The following is a 27,244-nucleotide window of genomic DNA, read 5'->3' on the forward strand; positions in this document are numbered from 1 at the left end:
GGATATTTAAGAGTAGTTTTCATTTAAAAAAAAATAAATCTGTGGTGGGTTAGCCTTGACTGACAACCAAAATTCCACCCAGCTGCTCAGCTACTCACCTCTCTCAGTGTGGTGGGGGAAGAAAACAGGAAAAACAAGAACAAGAATGTTCCCGTGTTCACATAAGGACAGGGACATCATTTATCAGTTACCTTTGTGGACAGATTCAAGCTGGGGAAAAATGAAACAAAATTATTGTCAATCAAAGTTAAAAATTTAATTGAAAAAAAAAATACACAAACTTTAAAACAACACTTCACTTCCTCTTTTTCCCAGGGTTAACTTCACACCTCCAGTTCAGGGCAGCTCAGGGGGTCGCAGTTGGCACTCAGCAGTTTCTCTCTGCAGCTCCCTCCTTCTCACATCTTCCCTCTGCCCCAGCGTGGTGGGCTCTCCGTGGTGGCAGCTCCTCTGGGAACAGCCACATGCTATGACATGGAGTTCTGCACAGGCTGAGGTGGATGCTTGCTCTGGTGCCAGGGAATACCTTCTCCTTCCTCCTGCTCCTCTGACCTTGCCTCCTCTATTTCTCTGTTTGTTCTCTCTTCCCATTTCCATTTGGCACTTTCAGCCTCTCCTTTTATATGTGACTCTGGGACTCAGCCATGCCCTGGAGAGGGTCAGATGGAGTTGGCTGGAACCAGCTGTGTCTGGCATGGAGCAGATCCAGCCCCTCTTCACAGAGACCACTCCTTGACACCTGCACCCAATACAAATGCAAACAAAATATTTAAATCAAAGTTTACCCTCTGGGCCAGTTCTTGGCTTCTATGGTTTTTTTTTGCACCTGCAGTTAATTTCAGCCAGTGAGATCTGTAGCTGAAGTGGAGGAGCCATCACAATCAGCCTTCCAGCTTGTACCACAAGCATGCTTTTAGCCTTCCAGCTTGTACCACAAGCATGCTTTTTAGGGAGCAAATTTAGGGATCACCCCAATTTACCGTGCCACAGCTCACACAGTGGCGCGGGCTCAGAATATACAAACCTGGTTCCCTGCAGCAGCACCTCACCCACAAGGGAGGCCCCAGGGCACCTCTAGGCTGAGAAAAGCCCAGGCACAGCTCTGGAGTAGGGCTGAGCTAGTCTGAGACCAAACCGCACAACTGAGGCATGGGCAAGGCATGAGCGTGGGCACAGGCACAGATGTGGGCAGGGCAGGGCATGGGGATGTCTGTCCACACCAACTGCTTTGCTGCCTGCCATACTGCACCTCTTGGCAGTGCACAGATCCACTTACAGAGTGCCAGAAACATTGATATTTGGTCTGGGGTCTGTCACACTCCTCAAAATATTCTGCCCAGTGTGATACAGTGCCTGCTTGCTGGGCTAGATGTAACAAGCCTGACAGTATCAATCTAAAACCAAGTGAGACAGAAGCCATGTGACCGAAAAAGATAAAAAATACAAGCAGGTTTGATGCAGTAATTACCCCTATGATAGCTCTTTTTAGGTAAGGTACATTGATGATGACAATGTAGGGAAATTTGCCTTTCTAGTACTGTTTTCTGAACAAAATTCCCCACAGCTGTCAATCAGGTCATTTTATACTCACACTAAATTAGCACCAGTCTTTTATACAGTGCTGAAAGGTGAACAATATTTTAATTCAACCTTGAGAATATTCTGGTGTGTTAAAAGTTCCTATATTTGTGCAGTCTTTATTTCTTAACTAAAAGTCTCGGACATTTGAGCTTCCTTTTCTCAGCTTGGTCCTTATCTGTAGACCATAGCCTAACAAGCTCTTTTTATTCTTTTTACTTTAGAATTGTAAGTGAATGATATTTTTACTTTGATCACAGTTATATAGATTTAATTTTCATTTTACTGTTTAGCTGTAAGGTGTTGTCTGCTTCGTATAATACGTCATATTTAGATATTTTGTTTTATTAAAACAGCAAACAGTTTTTAAAATGACTCTTGTAGCTCTCCTGCACTGTCTATAAAATGCTGTAGGTCTGAGTGATGCATGGGACCTTGCACAGACTTGTTAGTACTATAGGCAGTTTTGCAAAGAAGCTATGACAACATAAAGCTGAGTATTTCAAAGGTAGTTCTCAGGCAAATGAATTTCTTGTCAAAGAGGAGCTACAAAATACAGTGTGCTAAAGCAGGGTATGCCAGGAAGTGGTCACGGAGTTCAAGGATGATTTTAAATTCCAATCCATCATGAACGTTTAAATATTCTCGTGGAAAGAGAGAAGGCTTGGATTTCCATTCCTATTCCAGTGACTTATTTTATCTAATAATAATCAGAGTTACTGCTTCAGGCAAAGACTGTGGCCTGTGTTTCATCTTTCAGTGCCCTGATCCCTTGGCTGAAACCTCATGTTCCCCAAGAAGCAATGAGAAGCTCTTTCAAGAAGCAATATTATGCTCACTCTTCTCCTGCCTGTCCCACATTAAATGAGCTGTGTTTGACACAAAACCATGAAAGGTGGCAAAATTTCTGTGTCACAAGTTGGGCCCTCTCAGACTTGCTTGTAATCTACCACAAAGGATGCTCTGAAAAATATTGGTCATGTGGGTTCCAGACCTGGAAATGCAACAGAGGCTTCCTAACTCTTTCAGTTTAGAAAGGCACAGCTTTGGGAAAACAAAACCAGGAAGTAATCACTTACATGATTAGATTTATAATAGATGGATGCGGTTTTTTAATTATTTTTTTTAAAATATTTCAGGTTTGCTCAGGTCTTTTGTTTTCTTTCTTGTATTACTGTCAGGTGATCTGGTCTCACAAGACGAGCTGAACTATTACAGTAAGATTTGCACACAGTATGTTCAGTCAAGTGTTTAATTCTTCTGTGCTTGCCACGTTCTTCCCAAGCCATCCAAAGGCCTAGATGGTGGGTTTTACAAGCTTGAAATTCTCTCAGTGTCTGAGCTTTCACCATCTTCATGCACAGACGCAGACACCTTTGACTCACTGAAGCTACTTGTTGAGCCCAGACCTTCTTTCAGAGACAGAATCTGGCAGTAACATCTGTTTCCTGAGGATTCCCACAAGTACACTTGGCACGAGCTCTAAGTTGGACCACCCTGGACCCTATAACCTATTGGTTACCGTATTGTACAACCTCTGCTTCCTGAAGTGCCTGAGCTCTTCATTAAATCTCAGCTTAACCACTCTGTCCTCAGCTGAGCTTTACATAACTGCTTGGGAGACAGGCTTGTAAGATTAACAAAGTTTGGCAAAATCTCAGAGGTATCAAATCAATCTGGAAGTACTTTAAATTTGTAACTCGAGAAGACTTTTCTGTCTGGTCTCCTGATTAGAAAAAATAATGTATATGGAAAATTTAATTTGTGGGGATTTTTCGTTTTGTTGTGTTTTTTTTTTTCAGTGAACACTCAGATTTCATTCCATACCACTTTATCCACCCTTTATTGAAAGGTCTTTATATGTCTTTTCATCAGACATACAAATTGGATAATGTCAGACCTCTCTGTAAAAAGTGAAAGAAATGAGCGAGCCCTTGCTAGTGAGCAAACCTATTCAATCAGCTTCTGTGTAGAAGCAGTTTTCAACATTAGCAACTGGATACCACCCATTAGCATGACTTAGTGCAGCTGTGAAATGCTGCCAAACTTATGTAATACAATTATTATGTGGCAGCATTGCATAAAATAAACCAGGGCTGCCACTGTAAGCTCTCATTTGTAACAATTCTGTTTTTAAGAGCTGATGAAGACCATCAGGCAGTTCTGTGGTAAAGGTAGATCTGGGAAAGCTCAAAGAGTCCCATGAGGATAAATAAAAAATTGCAGAACAAGACATCTTATCAAATTTATAGCCTGTCGCATTTCTGTGTTGGTTCTTGCTTTCCTGGAAAAAAATGACAAAACATTCCTTGCTCTGCAATTAAATAAACATGAATTCTCAATATTTGCATGTCAGAAATCAGGCTACAGAAACTTATTGTAGTTCTTTGCTGACTATTCTGATAAAAATAATGCACAAAACTTGTTGATTTAAATAAGATAAACTTTCTATTAGTCTAATCTTCTAAGCAAGAAGGAAAAAAACAGAGATGATTTCTTTTAAATTCTGGTAAGGGTTTTTTATACAAGAGCCAGGAGACCATATACTGTATGTGTAAACAGACAATTTAGAACAAACTCACTTTAAATAAAGATCTGTGAATCCAACCAGGACCTCAGAAATGATTCTTAGAATACTGAATTGTGTTAATCCACAAGATCTTTACAATGCATGTGCTTCCAAAGTCTCAGACAATTCTATGCAGTTTTAACATTTAAATACGTGAACTTATTTCCCCCACATTAATGTAATAATAAAAGATATATTGCTTCCTCACCTCATTCAAGGTTTGATGTTTTGTGGCCATACTTTGGAAGCTTTGCTTAGGGTAGATCCCTGCTACTGCAATCAAATCTTAATCTGTAGACAACTAAGTGGAGTTTTAAGTGGAGCTTTGTTCCCCCTCTCATTATTTTTTAAGTCTTTCTTCGTAGACCTTGTGTCTTTCACCATTCACTTAACTACCAAATACCACTTGCAAAGACAGATGAACTAATAAAAAAAGTTCATTCAGTATATTCCTTTGAGCCAAGTCACAACATTTCTCTTTTTTTGCTTTTCTTCCTTTTTTTTTTTTTTTTTTGATCCCTACTGAAAAACATTGCTAGCTGAAGCCTGTATCATTTAATTCTGTGATTTTATCCCTCACTAGCAGGGTATTTAAAGCACTCTTCTTTCATGACAGCATTTTATCTCACTGAAACTTTTCACTTCTTTACTGGAGAAGTTCTTCACAGCATACTGCCTGCACTAACCTCATGTGTTAAGAGGCAGAGATGTGAGGAACCAGTCACCTTGTGTTGGAGTGTCACGTCCTGTAACTTATATTTTGCTGTTGACTAGATACACTGGGTTTCTACCCCAGCTATAGGATGAGCAGGATCACTTCTGATGGTGTTAAACCTCACGAATTCTTAGATAACCCACTTAATTTTAAGGACACAGTACAGGGAGCTCCAGAGGTCAAAAACCAGATAGTTTCTTTGTTAGACCCAAAATATTTCTGGAGCATTGCTATATTCTCCCTAAAAATATCACACAACTTTCAGATGAAAAGCTAAGTACTGGCTGTGGAGCTCTTTCTACAGTCAGTTTGTCAAAAAAGGTTCTGTGTTCTTTGTGCAAACCCCTATTATTGAGCAGATGTGATCTCAGAGTTTGCTGCCACCAGAAGGTAGAAAAGTCCTTTTCCACCATGCCCTGAGGCTATAGGGTCATGCCAGTTAACTTTTGCCACTTATGGACCACTGTGTGAGTCAGTTTAAGTCACTAAACAGCAGGAACAGCATGTGGATTGATTTCTGCTGGATTAGTGAGCTCAGATTAGGAACAAAGCACAGCAACCTGGGCAAGGGCAGAGATATTTAATGTGCTTATTTGAGAGCTGAAAGGAAAAACTGGACTTAAAGCAAGTTCAGATCAGCCCAGAATTTTTCGCAATTGTTTGCGAAAGAATTGAGGTGCTAATTTTCTCCTTAATCTGCTCAAAAAAACCTCCAACATGACAAAAAACCTATAATGAGGATTTGGGGCTTTAATTTTCTGTAACGACTCCTGAAGCGCAAAGTCTGTCATGTGTTTAGGCAGAATTCAAATGAGATGCAGAGAAAAGAAGGGTTACCATGGAGTTATATATAGTGTCATCACCATCACCTGGATGCACTTATTTTCCCATTTGAAGTCCATACTGTGTGAGTTCTGCAAGGGTCAATTACTATGATCATTTCTCTATTTTAATTAGCTTTGGTTTACATATTTGCATTTTTTCGTGAAATTTTACTATAATTATTTCCTGCAATCTGGCAACTTCTCACCAGCCCAGCTGCACAGAGTTGCTGAAGAGTCAAACTTGACAGGAAACCTGGCAGCCAACTTTGTCTATAGGGTATCCTAAGTTGCTATAGAGATGGTGAGAGTCTGGCCCTTAATATTAAACTGAAAAACCCAATGAAAATGGTATGAGCCAAAGGAATTATGTTGTTCCAGTGATCCCTAAAAAGCTGGAATGGTCCAAAGGACCAAGATAGCCAGGTGCACATTAAGACGTCAGGAAATTGTGGTGAAAGGTGTTGACTTACAAGTTTTGATGGCCTCAATTTCTGCTAATTGCGATAGTGGAGAATATTGAGCTATCCTTCAGATACTAGACTTCTTTAGCCATAGAGAAAATGTGATGTAGCTAAATCTCAGGAGAAACAAACTTTAGACACTGTTGCTGCAAGCTCCAGGTTTATTGGAATAAACCTCCAAAATTCTGATGCATGGAAGTTTGATCAGAAGACACAGTCACTGTTATTCCTTTTTTAGTATGCTTTTTATTACTTTGGATTCATGGAGCACATTTCTGTTCTTATACATTGCACTGGGTTTGTGTTCATCAAAATAAAATAATGGGGTCTACATTGCTTATATGCTGCAGTTCAAGAAAAATAAAAGTTTTAACTGAATACTGAAAATTTGAACCCTCAGAACAACTTGGTCACAGAATTTTGAAAAAAGATCTGTATGTAGTGTACTACATATTCTACTATTCTACTTACTGACTGTGCAGAGTTAAATTTAGTTACAGAAAATCTATCTGTTCAAGTACATGTTAGTTATAGGGGGAGATCTATATATTTTTCTATTATTAAAATTATATTTGACTTAAATTTTGTCTTAGCAAACAACAGAGTAAGTGGATCAGCTTTCAAACTGCTCTCCAAGGTGACAAATTGAGGGGTATTCCTTACCCTAGAAATCTCTTCCTTCACAACCCTGGAAACTACTTACTTTTAAAAATTTAGATCAGTGGTCCACCATAGATCTTTCATAGACCATACCTGAGACCAAGGCACACCTTTGATTTTTCCATTTGCTCTCAGGCTGTTTGGTTATCTAAGTGGACTTTAGAAAATTCACCATTTCCATGTCCAGCGATTCTTAAGTAATTATTTTAATGTACACGTGTTACTTGGGGGACTTCCTAAACTCTAACAATTTATAGCTGTCGTGGACACAACCTGGAGAAACTTCATTTCTTATTACAAGTTTGGTGTAATGATCACAAAGGCTAATGCAAGTAGTTAACAGAAATAAGAAGGCCAAACACTGTAAGTCTGCCAGCTCAGAACACACACTTTGGAATCCATATATTTATTAGGGATTTACTGCTTTTTCCATAGCTAGCCTGATGCAAAGATTTACAGCTGGGATTTCTCAGAGTTTATGTGTTGTATCACTTGCCATACAATGAAATTTAAGCATTACTTCATAAACATTCAGGGCAAAAAATCAGAACAGTTATATCAAGCCTCTAAATATTTAAAATTAAAGCTATCTGTAAATTATATAAATAGATTGAGAGGGAAACAATGGCATTACTGCAGAAAGAATGGTATCCATAACTAATTCTTTAACACTCCTTTGTAATATAGATTTTTTTTTATCATGAGGATAATTTAAGAGAATAAAATAAAATTTTATCTATTCAACAAAAGAAATATCGGACTTGATAGCTCATCCTTTTGTAACACATACTAAATTGCATGTGCAAATGTTTTCATCCAATCCTATAAGAAACCAAATTAAGAAAAATTGAATTCTAGATCAATACAGATTGTATTTGCAGAAAATATGATTTAACAGATTAGAAATGCAGTTAAAACACCGTTATAGAATGATGACAAATCCAGGAGAACAAAACCCAGTCTTCATTAAAAGGGGATAGATACATGATACAGATAGAGATTTGAAAGTTAAAATCATGTATCATAAACTAAACAGGCCTTGGAACTGTCAATGTTTGGGTAGAATAGCTCTAAGAAAAGCAGGAAATTTGAATCAGTGACCCTTGGAGATAGTGCTGGAACAATGTTGCACCACTGGGTTAGGGAGGATGCCATGGACCTGTGATTTGTCAGCATTCAGAGATGTTATTGAAAATACCATTGATTTATGTGTTGGATTTATTTTTTCTTCAGCAGCCAAGCGTGTTAATTCTGATTCCCTGCATATTTCAAAGAACTAGTTACACTGAAAGCTATACAAAATAAAAGATGTGACTCATTTTATCCCGAAATGTTGGGGGGGGGTTTCTGTCTTGTACCAAAATTGTTATTGCAAAGTCAAATCAAGCTAGGCAAACTGATTTTATCACTCTTTTAAGAAACTTTTACTTACCTTTTCTGCATAAGGCAAAGCACAGGTGTTCTAAAGCCGTAGGGGGTTTTTTAGAAAAAGAAAATATGTTATTTGAAAAACACTGGCATTCTCATCATTTGGAACTGGGAATTAGATAGATAGAGGGGCCTTTGTCAGAGATTTATCTTACCTGCAAAAGTCTACTCAAACTTGTTACATCTTTGGGAAAGCACTGTTTGTGCATGCTTGGCAGTGATCTGTTAAATGTTTTAACAGCTATATATTCCCAAAGGATACCATTTACACTGGCAATGTTCCAGCTAGGGATAAAAATGACTTTCCCTACAATTGTCTTCCAAGACGCTTCAGGTCATGCCAGGTCCAGCAGATGCCCAAAATCTGGGAGTCTGTTGTTCTCTGTGACATCCTGATAAAGACTTCAGAGGGATGCAGTAAGAAACTTCCCAGATCCAACCAAATACTCAGGAGATATAGTCTAGCAGTAGCAGAGGAAGGATCCTAGGGTCAAATAGGGAGAGACAGAGACTGGAATGGCAGCCTTGGGTGGAAAGGACTGTGGTTTTTAGGGTGCAACGGGAGAAGAGTGTGAGCCTGTAGGGTTAGTGATGCTTAGTGACGGTGGGACAAGTCTGAGAGATGAGGACAGTGAGATGTGATAAAGGTCTCGAAGGAAAAGTCCGGGACTGGAGGCTACAAAGTGCATGCGGAAGGGGAGAGCAAGAGAGAAAGTGAACGAGAAAGCAGAGATGGAAGCTGAGTATGACTTATGAAACAAGCTTATTGTGTGACCTCAAGGTCGTGCAACTTCCACACACTGAATCAGTTCCTGTAGTTTTAATGAAGTCAATACTGGAGGGGGAAAACATAAGCACCAAATCTAATCTTAGCCTCTTTGTTTCTGAGCCTGGCACTCTAATCCCATTGGGATATCTGCCCCATCATTTAGACAGATCTGCCTTTCTTCCCCTAGGACCTCCTCTCAGAGGTTAACCTACCCCTTTCCTGGCCTGAATGATTCATCCTCCCCAGGAATTTTTCTAGTTTTTGTCCATAAATCTCCCAGCAGACTCGGCTTCCAGTCAGATGTTTCATCTCACAACCTTTACACTCATTCTCTGTGAAGACACCGCTGACACTGGCACAGGCAACATTTGAACATCCACATGCCTGCTGACAGCCTTACATTCAAACTAATTTGTTTTACTGTGGACCAGAGAACTCAAACACACAAAAACACTCCGCAACTATCAGAAAGCGACCACTAGCAAATACATCCAAATTCTTCTAAAAGATAATGCAAAAAGATGTTCTTTTAAAGGCAGAAGGAGTCACCTACTAGTTGCTTATTTAAACAGTCTACTGAACGACTTACAGAATTTAAGCATACAGCTCCTACTGACTGGAAATTCTGACTCAGGTAACATATCCCCTTTAGAAAAACAGATAGATGAACAGATGAATGGCAATTTTTATTGTTGTTGTTTGTTTGTTTGGGGGGTTCTATGTTTTTTGTTTTGGGTTGGTTTTCTTTTTTTTTCATGTCTGAGGAGAAGGGAAAACACATGAAGAGACAAAAATTCTAGACACACTAAGGATGGTTAGGCAAGAAATACAAATAGTAAGGCAAAGAAATGGAAATTCCTTTCCTCACGCTTAAGCATGACTGCGAGCTAACCCACTGACTTCTCTGTGCCTCTTTTCCTCCAGCAGTATTGTTCTGTCTTTCTTCATTTAGCTGAGTGGAGAGCAGAGCCATTTGGAGGGTGTGTTTGGAGGAATTTGTAAGAATATACCTTGTATGTGTCTGAACAAATCTCACACTCAGCCTGTGGTGCCATCTTCTCCCTGCTTGTATTGCCTGAGACTTGAGAAAGATCTTAGCAGCGAACTTTGAAAACATTTACAGCAACTACGTGGAAGTGCATAAAAAATCACTTCTGATAATCTTGCAGAAGAGGTGAGGACTGATGGCATGGAAAAAAAAGATGACTGCAGGAGCTACTCTGCTTGGCAAATGGGTACCCTTCAATCAAAATGTGTCTCATTCTGTCTCACCAAATGCCAGATAACAGACTGAGAAGTACAAGTTAAGCCTAGAGAATGGAGTAGCTTGCCTTGGGAAGCAGGGACTCTGAAAGGAATTTAGGGGTCACAGTAGATATATGACTCCAAAAGGCTTTTTGCAGCAGTGTGGGAAAAGGGTTAATGCCATCTATGAGTATATAAACACAGAAGTAGAGGGAGGTGAGCTTACCCCTGTGTGATTGTTATTGCAATACCCTGTGCTGGTCTGGTCTCCATATTTTAAAGGATGTTGGTGAGGGTGTTAAAAAGAGCCATAAAAAGTATTTAATGGCTGGAGACTTAATGACATACAGTGAGAAATTTAAAGCACTCATTTTGTAAAGCTTATAAAAGAAAGATTGAAAGGTGATTTGATAATGGTTTATAACCATATGCACAGGGAAAAAAACACCAGGGAACAAAGGATTCTTTAATCTATTGGGGGGAAAAAAAGAAGTATAGAAATAATTGATGACTGAAAGCTGAAACTGAGAATTTAAAAATATAGTATATATTTTTAGCAGAAAAGGTAAAAATTAATGAAAGTTAGCAGTGAAATTGGGGACCCTCCACCTCTTGCTGATTTTATACCAAGAATGAAGTCTCCTTCAGAAGCTGACTGTAACTGAAGAAAATATTTTTAATTATTTTAATGTAAGGAGAAAATTAGAAAAAAAATAGTCATGATCAACTTCTAGTATTTTAGTTTTGTGGGTTTGTTTGTTGCTTTTTTTTAATTAGCTGTAGTACATGGTAGCTTGCTTGACCCTCAGGATCACAGCTCTGTAGGAAAAAAGTGGGTAAGACAGTGATTTGTACAGATGGGCTGAATGATTAGGCAAGGATAGTTGACATAGTCTGGATATCAGCAAAAGTTTGCCACTACACCTATAGGACTTGTCATAAGATATACAACAAGAAACATCTCTTTCCCCAATATTTATTTTGAAGGAATTTGACCCCAGCTGCCCAAAAAGCAAGAGGCAAAATGATATTTAGATTGAGCATTCCCTTCTGGAGTTCATGAAGTGAAAGGACACTAAAGCTAAAATTGCCAGCAAAAAAAATGCAAAAAATTCACAAAAGAACACTTCCTAATATTTGAAAATAATTCCAAGGCTTTTGGTCTGAGTTTTACTCTAGTTTGTTTGTTTTCACCTTTCCCTTTATACTTCCTTCCTCTTCCATTTTTCTGTATGTCCCACACAAGAAAACCAGGCTGGAATAACTCTCTGACAGCTTCTGCTCTTGTTACAGCTCCTGCCCCCCAAACTGTCTGTGCTGACGGACCATACTTCACCTTTCTGTTGAGACAGAAGACCCTGATCCTTGTTATTCTCCTTTAAGAGCCAGCAAATAATTCATAACAAATTGCTGATTTGGGTAATTTCACTCCCTCCTCCCTGTTTATGAGTTATTTACGATTCTCATAAATACACTTGCTGAATATTTCCTTTTAACAATTCCGGTTTGCATCTCATTTCAGAGCACTTTACTGCAAGTCTTCAGCGTGTGACATTTGAGCTGTGTTATCTAGTTTAAAGTAAGGATTTCTGGTATCCTTTTCCATCAGATGACTGAATTCCTGGGGTTCACTCTTCTTAACAGTTTTGGATACTCTATCAAAGAAAAGCAAGGCTCCCCCTGTCACACACACTGTGATCTCTGACAACTATTGTCACCTTTCCCTGCCCCAGGTGTAAAGTGGAGACAACACTTTCCTACTCACCTTTCAAGTACGTATTTCTGTAATAAAATAATGTCCTCTTTATAGGTAGTGTGTTAATGAACCTTTTTCTGGTCTGGAAAGTGATACCAGCTCTTTTTTCCCTATGAGTTCTTCTTGCTACAGTGTTCACATAATCAAATGTCTTTTATCATTATTGCCCAATACGTGTGTCTAGGATTTATTTACTGCACTCTGACCAATCCTTCTCTGAAATCAGAAATGTTAACTCTTGCCATAATTTATGCTTTCTAAGTACAAGTTGTGCTTGATGGTTTCTGTCCTACAGTTCCTGTTTTTCTTCTTAAACATCACCTACTAACTATGCTGGAGGGAGGGAAGACAAATATGTGTCAGACTCAAGGTGATACACATGATTTCTATAGAGGAGGAAAAGAATAAGAAAATTAGTTGCTTATTCATTGGTGCTAAACATCTAGGTAATAAGTACAAAGAATTGGAAATTCTCCTTATGGAGAGGTGATCTGGTCAAACTTACCATGCTGAAAGCCAGTGAGAAGGGTTGTATGGTTATAATGTGAAAAAAAAATAATTAAAAATAAAAATTCACTGGCCACTGCATTTTGAGGAAGGACAAATATGTTCTTTGTTAATAATCACTGCTCTCTCTCATTCAGAACTGGAGCAGCATGAACATATGTAAATCAGTGCAGAGTTTAGCAAGGTGAGGGGTGCCTGCTTGTTACAGATCAAAAATTAAACAAGTAAAGAGAATGAGTTACACTTTCAGCAGTTGTCTGAACAGAACCAAATGATGTTACAAATGAAACTGCAGCGGGGTCAGCACAAATAGTTATTTCAGATAATTCAAGACAGTTTCCATACATAAAGCTACTGCAATAGGTTTAACTCACTTCCCGTTCATCATGACGGTGGGACAACATGGAATTGGTCCTTACACTGAAATTACAGCAGTTGTCCAAACTCTGCCCAGTCATAGCCTCATAACATTCAATAAGCATGATCAGAGGCTTTTTTTTAATATTCATAATTAAATTTGACAACAATTTAATAATATATTTATTAAAGATAATATTCGCAGCACAGGTTATAAGTAAGTTATAAGGACCTTCTTGTTATTAAAGTGATTTAGTTTCCATCACTTTTTATACCAACTTTTAACTTCTTTCTAGTTATTCAGATAATAATCTACATATTATTGTATCACCAAATAAAGTGTTATTATATTATTGATGGTATCCTTACAAGAGTTTCTGTGTATTAATAAGTATTTTGGACCATGGCAGATATCACTGAGCTGTTCCCAGTAAAGAGAAAATCTACTAAAATGAATAGTCATTCTAAATGTACAGTTTGAAGACATTCAGCAGAGTCATATGAAATTTTAGCTGCTAAAGAAACCAAAGCCTGATATAAATGCACTGAGATAACTTCTGGAGGATTCTCTCATTTGTTATCTCTTTGCTATCTCTTTGTTGACTACAGGAGTCAGCCTAGTCAAACTGAACTAAAACTAAATGTTTAAAAGATGTTTTTGTCAAATTTTTTTTCCCCACTAAATAATTGAAAAGTTGCAAAAAAACAATTTTAAAACTTTGTTAAGGTTTTAGGGTGAAACATTTAAAATTTAGAAAATAAAAATAATATAAACTTCTGGTGAAAATTTCAAGTATTGTGGCATAAATTATATGACACAGTCTAAGTTGCATGATCACATTTTTCTTTTTTCCCATGAGGTCTGCTTGATACAGTGTTCACATAATCAGATGTCTTTTATCATTATTGCCCAATAAGTATTTCTAGGATTTATTTACTGCACTCTTGACCAATCCTCTGAAATCAGAACTGTTAATTGCCCTGTGTATTTTTCTGATTTGATTTTTACCATAGCATCTTAGTGCTTCAGAAACCATAGTGTAACATGTCTTTACAGCTGGAAATAGCATCAGAATTCAGAGAATAAGATTAAAAGTATTTTCTAATTTTATAATAGCCAAATTATGCCTTGTTCTTTTGATGGTGTTGCATTATCTACAAAATCAGTTGCTTCACACACAGATATACCTGAGTCTTCTCATTACCATCAGTGGTGCTTATATACTTCTGCTCTGTCAACTCCCAGAATTAATGTCTCCATGTCAGATTTAGGTCAGTTTAATGCTACTGAGAAATGGTTTCACTCTCACACTGCTCAGAAAATGAAGTCATATGCAAATGAATGGGAATCAGATTGCAGTGAAACTTCTCAGACACAATTTATTAGTCTCTGGCACATCAATCAATGGCTGTGCATAAAAGATACGTATCAGACTAACCCTGTATCTTTCATAAAGCATAAAATTTGCAGTACCTATAATGTCCTTATGCATAAACTTAAATGTGAATTGGGAATGTTTGCAATTATCTAGAAAATGGCCTGCTCTTATAATTATTAAAGCAAATGTATAAGCCCTGGATGACAGAAAACACAGTTCTACTGCTATTAAGAGACAATTTAATGTATGAAATCACATTAGCATGCTCAAAAGATGGCTTTCAATCATTCCCATGAACATTACAAACCTGTTCTAGGGAACTCCAAAAAGAGGATGGGTCATTTTTAAGGATAAACCTTTATGAGTACATTACTTGCACGTTGCAAGTAGAGCAGAACAGTTGTCTGCTGCCCTAGGAAACCATCAACTATACAAACTTCCTTCACAAACTAAGAAGGAAAGCTACTTGTATAAATCTGATACAAAAATTTGGGATTAATGCCAATTTCCAGGTCTCATTACTTAATATTGCTTAGATGTTTCTCTCCCACTTCAGGAGCTGGGAGTCAGGGAGGAAAGGGAGGTGAAAAAGTTTTGTTCATGGGGCCCCTCACATACCCTGAAACAGAGCTAGAGACTACTTAGACAGACAGCTTCCTCTGCCTGGGAGAGATCAAATCAGTGACCAGGCTTTTACCCTAATGTCCAAACCACTGGATAGCTGGAGGGGAGACTGCAGACACATGGAGTACAGACCTATCTGAAAATATCTTGGTTTATCTGCCTGAAGTTTCCTCTGTAGAGCTTGTCTGTCTTCCTATACTCTCCCACAACAGCAGTCACCCTCCTCAGTCTTTGTTAAGATCCTCTCTTTGAGGATGGACATTTTTAAATCTTCCTGCACTTCATCCTCAAAGTTTAGAGAACTTCCCTGACCTATTCCCTCTTTCCATTTGCCCTCCTGGCATATAGCTTCATGACTATTCCATGGGCTGATGACTGCTTTTTGGAAATGTGCTTCCAAGTTCAGAAATATTAACAGCAGGAAAACCTACTTCCAATAGCATAGACCTGATCCTGAATTTTGAGGATTACCTGGTAGTTGTATATTTTTACTAAAATGTTGCTTCTGTAAAAGTTACACATTTTCTTGGTTCAAGAGAACCTCCATCAAATTCATAGGAAGGTATCCAAGAGGTAAAGGCAGAAAAACAGAGACCTTCTATAATTGAACGTATTTCATATTGTCTTTTGTATAAATGGTTTGCCTTTTTCATTATGGATTATTTAATGTCTGTCAGAAGTCAAGAGCCAGTTGTGCTGTAGCTATATTTCTGACTAGCTGATAAATATGAAATCCAGTTTAATTTATGAGAGGACAGGTAAGTGCGAGACCTTGATATAGAAGATACATGAATGACCAAGGTCAAAAGCAGTAATAGACTTTTGTGTTTAGAGCTTAAATAATAACTCATAATCAGTAGAGATGGGAGAGGAAATGGAGGTCAAACACTGGTAGAAAGATTGAAGCAGCAAGTGCAGGTGTTATTCAAACTGACAAAGTAAATATTATTTCAGTGAATGGCATTCACTTTGCCTTTTTTTTGCCTCACATTTGTGATATGCGATAAAATGGTACCACCTTGAACTGGAACTACTTATCTATTAATAAAAGAGAGGGAAAGGTGTCCATATAAGACTCATACACACACAAACTGAAGGGAAATCTCATTTGTGTAGACAGGGGTGTGTGTATTTATACTTCATTGGAAAATAACACCCAAGCTCAGTTTTCATTGTGGCATAAACATGGCTGTATTTCAGTTTTTATTTTCTACTTGAATTATCATCTATATCTCCACCCATAAAAGATTAAAATGATTTCCAAATAATTAAAACCGGAATCTGTCTGTCAGTGCTAAGGACTTCCATATTTTCTTATTCTCAAGGCTCTCAATGAGTCCTTAGTTGAAAGAAATTTTTATTAGGAGGGGACCCCTGGGACTATCTTCCTCTGAAATTTTCTAGTGGAGTGAAACAGTACAGTTTAGAATTCAATTATGCTCATGAAAGAAGAGTTGCATGTCTCACCAAAGAAAATGGAATTAAGAGTACTTGTTGGAATTCTTTACCGTTTTTTTTTCTTGAACCATACATTAAATAGAGATTCAAACCTGTAGGAAGTCATTCTGAAGCAGAAGTTAGTGCCCATATCAAAATGGACATTTATGATCCATGGCAACACACAGGAGAAAGACAAAGCCTCAAGCTAAAGTCTGAGTGAAATAGGTTTATGAAAAGAGCAAGCTAGAGCAACATAGAGCAAAAACTATTTTCAGTCAGAAAAAAAATATGGAAAGATAAAGGATTTCTGAAGTGTTGGCTGAGTTGCAGACAGATATGCACAAGGATGAAGTGATGCCTGAAGTGGTGTTCTCTTACTCAAAGCAGAGCAGAGGAAAGAGAGGAATATGAACAAAAGTAGAATTAATAATCTCACCTAGACACGTTCCACATGGACTGCAAGCATTGGAAGATCATTTAAAAATATAAAACAAAAAATAAAATTACAAGAATAGAGAATAGGGCAATAGGGCTCACTAATAATCTGTATGTCATCCAGCTGTATGGCTGATATTCCCATATAGAATGTGCTCAACCAAATATTTATAAAGTGAACTTGGTCATTTGTGCTTAAAAACCATAGGAAGAGAGAAAGTTTTAGAATTGATGTAATGTCAAAAGTTACTGCCTTTTCCTGACTGAGATCTAGCACAAACACTAATTTCAAACACATAAATTGTATGTAACAAGTTCCAACAATGGAAAGAAAACCTGTGCTACTTTATGAATGGCAGTCTAGTCTCCTCAAATTCTTGGTCACATAATGCAAAAAACCAATCCAACCCATTACTGGTCTGAATTACAATGCACATAATCTTTTCAGTGTGCAAATCCATCTACAAGAAACGTAGAATCTCTTAACCAAAGATCAGAATAAGGAAATCAGTCAGTCAAATATTAAATGAGAAGAAGGAGGTGAGTTATTTTGCCTGCATTCGGTGCTTTAAAAAGCAGATGCCAATCGTGTATTGTCATTATGCAGGTCTGATATAATTGGGTTCAGGAGTATTTTTCTTGTATCCAACATGATAACAAGGTAAGACAAAAGTCTGACACAAATTTACTAAATCAGACCAGTAGGACTTCTGAGATTACTTACTGCTGATTCTCTTTTAAATAAGAAAAATCAGAGAATGCTAAGACTTAGACAAAAAGGTGCCCAGTTTAGATGAGCACAGACCACTGATCCAACAAGCTGGGGCGGGACAGCTGACATCAAAATGAAATGCTTTGGTTCATTTTGATGTCATCAGCTCTCAAAGCTGTCCTGGAGTTTATGAAAAGCAGCTTGTATAATCAGTGAGTATATACTGATTAGTAATGGATTCAAGTGTACAGAAATGTGCAGGCTACCAACTGCACCCATCAGAAATTAAAGATAAGATGTACAGACGTGTACAAAATTATTTTAGTGATGATTTGTACGGAAGAGAATCAAGATGATGTTCTGAAATGCACATGTAGTTCCTTTTGACTGCTCTCCAAATTATCCAAAACATCTTCAGGGTACTTGTCAGAGGAAAAGTAATGTGATATTTTTGACTAGCATATTTAAATAGTAAGTTTCTCTCCTAAATTGTGGAAGTGTGTATGGCTAAGGTGGAATGAAAAATGTACTTCTTAAAAGAATGGAGAAAATCATCAATAAGAACATCACAACCTGTACTCCCAGTGAAGTTAGAGAGCAATATAACAATAAAATAATTCTGTCAGATTTGGAAGTTGTTGGTCCTACTCCACCACTTGAAGTAAAGTCATCTTCAACAACTAATTAATTACATTTTTGGAGACTAGAGCTCTCTAGGATAGCTCTGTATCCAGTGGCAAGAAAAAGAGAGTGAGAATGCAAAAGAGAGAGAGGACACTTTTTTAGTCAAAACTGGGCTTGTTTTAATTTGTTCTGACCTGTCCCTGAAAGATGTTTGCAAACTAGAGAGTTTAGCCTCTTAATGACTAAAACTAATCTTTGTGAATATTTCCTCACATTCGCAATATGTCAAGCACTTCAGAAAAAAAAAAAAAAGTAGTTTTCAAACTATTCATTGTTCTCACCTCTGTACAAAAAAATCTTCTCCTGAAATAAAGCATTTTTTAAAAGTAAAGATTAGTGACACATGGCTAATTTCATGCCCCTAAACTCCAACTGGAGAATATTCTAGCATTCAAGTAAAGGCAATGAAAAGAAGTCTGTGGCCTCCCTTATTTTTGTAAGACTGCAACATGACATCGGTGCCATGTACCAGGAATGAGAGAGGAGGTGGGTCAAGTGGAAAAAGCAAACTAGTAGGGACATTATAGGCTAGGATGCTGATGACAGTTACAGTTACAGCATTTCCAGAGGGACTTATGTTGGCAGTAATCCAGAAGCTGTGAAAGTTTTTAAGGGCTACTGATGAAAATCACACAGCTGGTTCCTTCCGAACAGAGGAACTCAGAAAACATAACCCTAAGAGCAGATTCAGCTACTACTTTTAATAACTCCTATCACTGTGCATTTTATTTTTTTTTTCACATCTCTGGACAGCAATATTAATGTTGCTCCCCCTGAGCCACACTCTGTGGAGCACCATTAACCTTCTTGTCTCCTATGAATTTGCTGCCTTGCTTCCTGGCAGAGAGCAGAGCACACAGACGTGCCCGTGTGCACACAGACACTGTACACACAGACACACACACAGCGAGTTGCAAGACTGTTCAAACAACGTTGGCAAAGTTTATAATGAAGTTTTAGAGGAGGCATACATTGTACTCAGAGGGCAGCCAATAGATCTAGCACTACCCTCAAGTACACAAAATGCATTTATAAATCTTCAGTCTTCAAATTAATTTCAGGCTGCACTGCACACTCTTGCATATACCAGTCTCTTATGTACCTGGTTTTTAATTGTTTCTCCCTCTGATATAATGAGTGCCAGAAAGTAACCCTGAAGCACTGATTTTGCATCATAAATCACAGTATCTTTTCAAAAGGGAAAGATAATTACAACAAAATAGCAGTTCAAAACTGCTTGGATTTTACTTCTTGCCTTTGACAAATAGCAGAGAAAATAATTGCCTAAAGACAATGTACAACATTGATTTAGATGACTTGTTATGCACACACAGTGTTTTCTGTGAAAACAACCTTCTTTCCAAAAACCAAAACAAAATGAAACAAAAAACCAAACCTGAGAACTCTTGAAGATCCTGACAAATTAATTTATTCAGGGCAAAACACTGCACATCTGTTATTCCTTGTCTGTTTCTTAAAAGCCTGTGTGTCACATCTCTTCTGCCCTCTGTATATATATCTGTGCTGTAGTTTATTTTAAAGAATACTTCATTTTATCAGCCTGCTTTCTTATTGCTCCTCTTATTTTTCATGAGAGTTGTCTTTCCTTGGCTTTTTTTTCCTCCGTAGCCCTTTCAGTTTTGATGAAAATGCAGTAGGATGCCATGGTTATACGAACCGCTGTGTTCTGTTTGTTTGCTCTCTTTCTGGTGTGGAATTTGTCTTTACAGATTCTGCTGCTTTTGCTGAAAGCTGCTTGAGGCCACATAAAGTTAAACTTGAATATACGATGATCTCTCGTAATTGTTGTCCCAGACAAAGCAGTATCATTTGAATCATAAAATAGCCATCAGATGGTAGTGGACTTCTCATTATGAAAAGCCAAGTAGTATTGTCTGGTTCTTATTTTAAAGGAATACGAGGGAAACAGAGGCAAAGTTATCACTGTCCAAGCTTGCTAGCTTAAAGATTGTTCAGTCTAGTTTGTCTATATAAGTTGTTCTTAGTTTTGTATTTACTTCTTCTATTTTTAAATAGCAATGAAGACATACCCTACATGATATAGGTAAGCTGTTTTACCTCTCTTCTGCTGTTCTCCATCCCCAGTCCTTTCTCTCCACCTTTTAGACCTCAGATACAGTGCCTGAAACCTATTTCTCTAGGCTAGCAATTGCATTAAAATCACTATGGTTTGTGTCTCCAAGAAGCCAGGGCAAACACTCTGCTTTGCAGTGTCAGGATTTACAAGAAAAGCTGTTCAGCAGCTCATCTGGAACTAGCAGAGTGAGGCTGCACCCTAATCTGAAGGTCTCCAGATACTACTGAAGTAGCAATGACATAAAAGATGGAAAGGGCATACAAAAAGCAGGTAGGCAGCTCCACCTGCTACTTCCCTGGTCTAAAGGATCTGAACATAACTCTGTTCTCTTCCAAAAGTTTTCTTTGCTTTTCTCCCCACTGTAAGCCTCTCTTTGAACTCTTTTGTGGGTATGATCCTTAGCTGCAACCAACACCTTTCGTGCACCTTCTTCCTCTTCCACCCTCCTGTACAGTGAGTTTCCCATGGCACATCCACCATAGCTGGCAAACAGCACTCAAACTGTAAAATAAAGAACCAACAATACTCTTTAGCAGGCCAAGGTTTCACAAAGTAATCTCAGCAGGGATGTATTTAATTGTAGTATTTCATTTTTCATACAGAAAATAGTAAGAGGTAACGGGCAGAAACTGATGCACAGGAAGTTCCACCTGAACATGAGGAACAATTTCTTTGCTGTGCAAGTTTCCCAGAGAGGTTGTGGAGTCTCTCTCACCGGAGATATTCAAGAGCCATCTGGACACAATCCTGTGTCTTGTGCTCTGGGATGACCCTGCTTGAGCAAGGAGGTTGGACCAGGTGACCCAGTGTGGTCCCTTTCAATCTTACTCATTCTGTGAGTCCACGATAAAAGCACAATGAAGTACCCAGCTAAGAATTGACATTTATGACTTATTAACCTAGCAGGTTTACTCAGTGAATTTACCATTGCTCTGTAACTTCTCACAAACTGTTGAGTAACTATGAATTTAATTGCAAGTACAAAATTATCTTTTAAAAGGTACAATATTATTCCTTGTAAACTTCACCTGTGGTATTAAAAAATTACTGTCCTCTAGAAATTATGGGGGGAAAAAAGACATTTTGAATTTATTATTATAATATAAGATCTACCCAAAGTAAATTGTGATTATGCAAAATACCTCTGATTGGAGCAACAGAAAATCAGATATAGAAATTTCTGCTAAATAGTTTGCTGCTCTGAAAAGCATCAAACTAGGCTTCTTTTCCTAGACTGAAAATCATAGGGGCAGGAATGTACTGCCACAGGTACCAGTGAGAGAAGGGACTAAATTTTTTTTCTTTGGGGCTTGTTGGACAGCAGAGAAAGAAAAGAAATATAGAGGGCACCCCTAGGCAATTACACAGAATTGGGTAATTTACTACTGGAGATGAGGCTTGGTTTGAAGACAAATATTCACTGGAAGAGAATGTAGAGGGCAGGAAAACAAGCTGATTAACCATCTCTGGACAGTATTAAACAAAATAAATGTCATAAAGAGAATTATTACAAAATCCATGAAGGGTAATTTCCCTTTAATCTTTCCTGTCATAGCCATGTTGTCAATGTCCTACTGGAGGCAATGCGCAGAAATGCAGCTTCTGTTGTTAAAAAAAAAAAAATAAAATTGTTTATTGTCACTATTGTCACTAGAGGAGAATATTTCACTTACAGTGAAACACAGCTGATACTTTTCTTAATGACCTAGATAGTAAATAAGGCCCATTTTAAAAATCATTTTTTTTAATAAAAGAACAACAATCAAATGGAAGTGACAGCAGTCAGAATATGAAATTCACAACGGTAATGAGAGCTTCCAAATAATCTGTAGATGCTGAAAACAAAATTTATGTCCTTGGACTTAGTACTGCAAAATTCATCATTGCTGAAGCACCATTTTTATGACATTTTGTAGCACAGCTTTCCATTAGCAGGATGTTTCTTTTTCTTTGCTTATTTATTAGTTGTGTGGTTTGGCAACAACTCTTGTAAAACAGTTCTCCAGAAGAAAGTCTCACGTATTTTCTTATTTTTTAATATTGGAAGCAAACATAAATGAGGATCTTTCTCCTTAGCTGTACAACTAATATTGAAAATAACAAATTAATTGACATATCAGTGGCCCCTCTTCGACTGGGTCCTAGGGAACCCCTCTCCAGCACTGGGCAGTTTCTGAGACTAAAAGCTCAGCAAGTGAATGACTTGCCTTAGACAAAGCTTCCTCCAATCCCTGTTCTATGCTTTACACCTGGAAGCACAGGGGAGGGTTTATTCTCCCTCATAAAAAATAAAATAAAAAAATAAAGCAAAGCAAATACACAATGTCATGGGTTGCATCTGTGACTACTCTCAAAAACACTATAATGTATCTAATTTTGTCTCACAAAGCTCTCTGGCCTTACAGTCACCATGACAACACATTTTGACAGGTACCTTGATCAGTATAAATATGTCACTCATCTACTAATTATGTTTGTGGAAATCATTTATTGAAATCAGGTTAGGCAGTCAATTAGCATTGAAAGTCAGTGTGGTAAGAAGTGGACATGACCCAAAGAAAGGAAAGAATCCAAACATATCTGAACTGCTCACAGAGTCTAATTCCAGATTCAAACACTAATTTCACTTCTGTAAAGGACTGAAGAAGCATTCAGACTGAATATACTCAGGCCTTGGAGTTAAAAATTGAAATTCAAGGATATAGGATTTAAACTGTGATTTCCACAAGGTTAAGTGAAAATATACTTCAAGTTACTTTCAGGAAAGCTTTACCTTGTTGAACATTGCTGCAGCCATTTCAGCAACCGTAACAAAGAGAACATTCATGCATGGCTGAAAATGTTTTAAGATTTACATGAATGATGTGAAAAAGTGGTTGAGAAGAGAAACACTTGAACCAAACACATCTAAATTCTGACCTTCTGAGAATAGCCAGACACCTTTGGGTTATGCCTGAATGATGCTGAAAGGAATACAGAAGGTCCCCTCCTTCTCATATTGCAGTGTGTTCTTTGGCATTCTAGACTGTTACTGTTAACTTCTCAGTCTCAAATAAGCTGGGCAGCAGCTTTTGATGTACTTTTAAATAGATACATGCACAGAATTACGTCAGTATCCAATTTAGGTACAATACAGGGTACACCTTAATATAGATTTGGCTAAGTAGCCCTGACAGGGAACAGCAGCAGGAAACTATCAGAAGTGGCAGAAAAAGTACAGCTTTCTAGAAGTTTAGATTCACCTGAAGACTAACTGAAATCAATGCTGACTGTTTTCAGTTGGCATACCATTCCCATGCAAAACAAACAAAAAAGTAGTTTCCTAGTAAGTTTATATACCATAGCCAACAAATTGCTGCCCAGTCAATGTCACTTATTTCCTCCAAATTATGAAATGCTGAAGAAAGCTGTCATGCTCCTCCATAAGAACTTCTGCCAGCCCAAACACCACAGTTACTAATCAAAGGATTCTCAACAAAACCACTTCTCCTTTTCTTTATCTGTTGTTTTCAAAACAAATTTCTCTATCCCATTCCAGACAACCCATTCTGACCCCAAACAGAATGTTCAGTTCCGTCCCCTGAGTTCAGCAGTTCTCACCCAGTTCAGTCTGTCAGTTCTTCCAGCTCCCCATTGCTCCTCACACAATTATATCCACAGCTGCCAGTTCCCAGAAGAGACAGTATCCAAACCTCTCATCTATGAAAATCTTGCTCATATAAGTAGCTCTATGCAGGAAGATAAAACTAGGATACCAGACGTCAAGAAGGAAGTGAAACTGCAACTAACTTTAAAAATACATATACTCCCAAACTACATAAGATCTTAATAACATTTAGCATCATGAGAGCATGGCAAAGTTAGTCAATTAGAAGAAATAGGTCTCTGTTAAGTACCAGACACTGTAAAAGAAACTTTTCAGACCTACACAGAAATGTTAGTAAGGCTGGTATCTTGGAGGAAACAAAACCACAGACTTCCTACTGTTTAAGAACAAAGTATGACAATCATGAGCAGCACAGAAAATGTCACTGAGGTTCTACGTGGGAAGAGCCCTAAGTGTGTCAAGCAACTCAATATCAGTGGGAAAATGGCTTCAAACTACCAGGGGCTAAAACCAACAAGGTATACTTAGAAACAAATGCTCACCTTGAAAATTTAATGCAGAAAGGAAAAGGTTTAAGTAATCAGATTGCATGGTAAGTGATTCCCAGAAAGCTTTTCAGCCCATCCTGTGAGAACCTGCATGCTGGGGCATAGCTATGGTTCTTGCTGTCAGGGTGTATTCTCATGGAAATTTCTAACTGAATCACTCAGTGGGCACATTTACATGGCAAAAAGCTGTAGAAAAATCTCCCAAAGCCAGAGGGAAGCTATACTGCCAAAACTGTTAAGTCCTAAGTGGGTTTCCAAATAAAATTCAGTTGCTCTATTGGGTGCCACTTGAATGAGTCAACAATAAACTAAGGCATTAGTTAAAAAAGGCCTTTTTAATATGGAAAAGTATCTTTCAGTTTCTGAAACAGCAATCCCCTTGAGAACAAACTGAAAGGTGAGACTTGTGAAAGGCTTTGTCCAGTTTCAGCCCAGTGCCCTTCATATGTTTAGAGATGCATTCTACTGTTGCTGCATATCAAGTTTGAAGCTTTAATGTGGTTTTCATCAGTTGCACAGAGCAAAAGAAACATTTCTTTGGACTTCAGACAGCTTTTTAACATTTTCTGTGTTGTGACTAACCTTCTAACATACAGCCCTATTCACAGACCACTTTCACTCCCTCTCTTGTTAACCTCATCTCACGCCTTTTCCCTCAGAAGTTTGCCTGTTTGAGTACATGAAAAGTTCTCAGAAGGTAAGTTTAAAATGAACTTCCTTCAGTGAAGGGCTGTTGTGGAGGTTGCAATTGATTTCATACAGCAATGGGACTTTGGAGGCCCACTGTTATTTCATAATGATCTTCATTATTTGTTTTGATCTGTAGATTTCTCCAAGTATTTTATAAAATTAAGGCAAAAAAGACATTTTTTTCTAAGAGACGAACATCTTGGGTGTATGGTTGACATATTGTTGATGGTGACTTTATAAAACAAAAAAACAAACACAAGAACTACGATAAGAAGTATGCACAACTTTGTTTGTGATGAACGCTACAAGACACTGGAGTTGCAAATACATGCTGGACTAAATCCTTCTCTAAAAACAACAGTAAATCTGTTATGAATCTTGTAAATTATGTAAATCTGACATGAATCTTGAATCTTAAGGAATTCGGTTACTTAAACTCACGAAAATATTCCAGAATATGATTTGAACGGTTGTTCAGATTCAATATTAAACAGTTGTTAAAGAATTGGACTTCCTGCCTTTTACATCTAACAGATATGTTATGCAAGAATATTTTCTCTTTGGCTACTTGAATAGTAAGAGCTTTTAATATCTAATATAGAACTACCAGCTGCTACAACCTAACATGGAGAACTCCCTTGGTGCACTGAAATTCCCCCTTAAAGACCACGAATACAGACTTCCATTGAGTCCTTGCCCATGTGATACTGTGCTTCTCTCTGTGATGTTTCATGTGCAATGTGATATTACTTCGAATGTATTAACCAGGCTGCCTATTTGTCATGTTTTATTAAGATAGCAAGGTTGTGTTTGGAGGGATGGCTCCTAAGAGATGCAAGACTTGAAGCCTAATTCGATGTTTGGCAAGGGGGCAATATTTGTGATGAATGCACATTCCAACCTCCCATATCATGACAAGTGTCAAAGTCTCTGATTTCCTGTTAAATAGAAAGCATCCTATGCAACATCACCATATTTTCTACTTAAATGTATATATTTAAATGCTTATTTACAACCTTTTCTTTCCATCTATAAAAGAATATTTTCCACCCATTAGAGTTGTGCAACTGGCCTTACATTCTGCCTAATACTCCATTTGATTACAACTTGGTTCTTTATAATCCTTCGTTTTCTGTTTCAATGCTTTGTTGCTATTTAAATTTTCCATTTACAGAACATGAAGCCTGGCAAAAAACACCAAGAATAAACATATATGGAATATATGAATAGAGCCGTATCCATCATCCTCTCGAGCACAAATAAAACCCACTGCCAAATCTTCTCGATATTCATAGCAATAGTTGAAAAAAACCCCCACCTATCTACCATGAAAAGAATTTCTCATGCAGATTATTTCCCAGTCAAACAGGGTAGGTGGATAATAGCACTGAAAACAGGGAGCAAAAAGGGGACTAAGTTTTAAATAGCATAAATGATAGCAGCATATAGACAAGGTAGCTTTAATCAGTCAGCCAGCACTAGAGAATTTTAAAACCTGGCAGTTAGCAGTGTTTTTCTTAGCTTGTGGTATTTGAAGGACATTGATATACACATCAAACAGAATTCAGGACATGCATTGTGGAAGTGCCAGTTGAAGCTTTATGTGTAACCTAAAGTTGGAATTCAATCCCTTTATCATACACAGACATACAGACTCTCTCCTACAACCTTCCACTCATTTTGAATGAAAAACAAATTTTCTGAGGATTTACAGATAAACATGTTCCTTAAAAGCCAGTCTCTAAACCAAAAAGTGTCACATACTCCACACCACAGATTTAGCATAGGTCAAATAATACACTGATCTTGCAATGCTCATTTTGTTTTATTATTCATAAAATTATAAATGCAAAATTTCTTTAAGCGGTCATACTAAAAACAAAAACAAAAAAATCCTCTTTTTCCACTGAAGGAGGGTATGAACAAATATAGATTCCCAAATATTGACCTTTATTTTCTTGTCTTATATCTGCTTTAACCTTTCCATCACTTTCTTCATTTTCCTTCCAATCTGCAGAAATGTGCATGTATGAGCATACATACATGTGCCCAAATAACATCTTCCTTCTGCTTTTTGTAGCCACACTACCTCACTTGAAACTATTTCACCCAAATCCTTTTATCTTCCTGCAGTGTGGCCCTCATTGAGATAATCATA

The 27,244-nt window shown here is 37.7% G+C and overlaps 1 long non-coding RNA gene across 1 annotated transcript in view; it reads right to left on the bottom strand.

Moving 5' to 3' along the window:
• Positions 1–78: 78 nt before the first annotated feature.
• LOC108504281 overlaps positions 79–27,244 on the bottom strand; it is a 35,038-nt gene continuing 7,872 nt past the window's right edge. The window contains exons 2-3 of the long non-coding RNA XR_001877054.1: positions 330–739; positions 79–210 (exon numbers count right to left, since the gene is read on the bottom strand). This is a non-coding gene — a long non-coding RNA (uncharacterized LOC108504281). The remainder of the gene's footprint in view (positions 211–329; positions 740–27,244) is intronic.

Source organism: Lepidothrix coronata, unplaced genomic scaffold (assembly GCF_001604755.1).
Source record: "Lepidothrix coronata isolate B3197 unplaced genomic scaffold, Lepidothrix_coronata-1.0 Scaffold157, whole genome shotgun sequence".
NCBI lineage: Eukaryota > Metazoa > Chordata > Aves > Passeriformes > Pipridae > Lepidothrix > Lepidothrix coronata.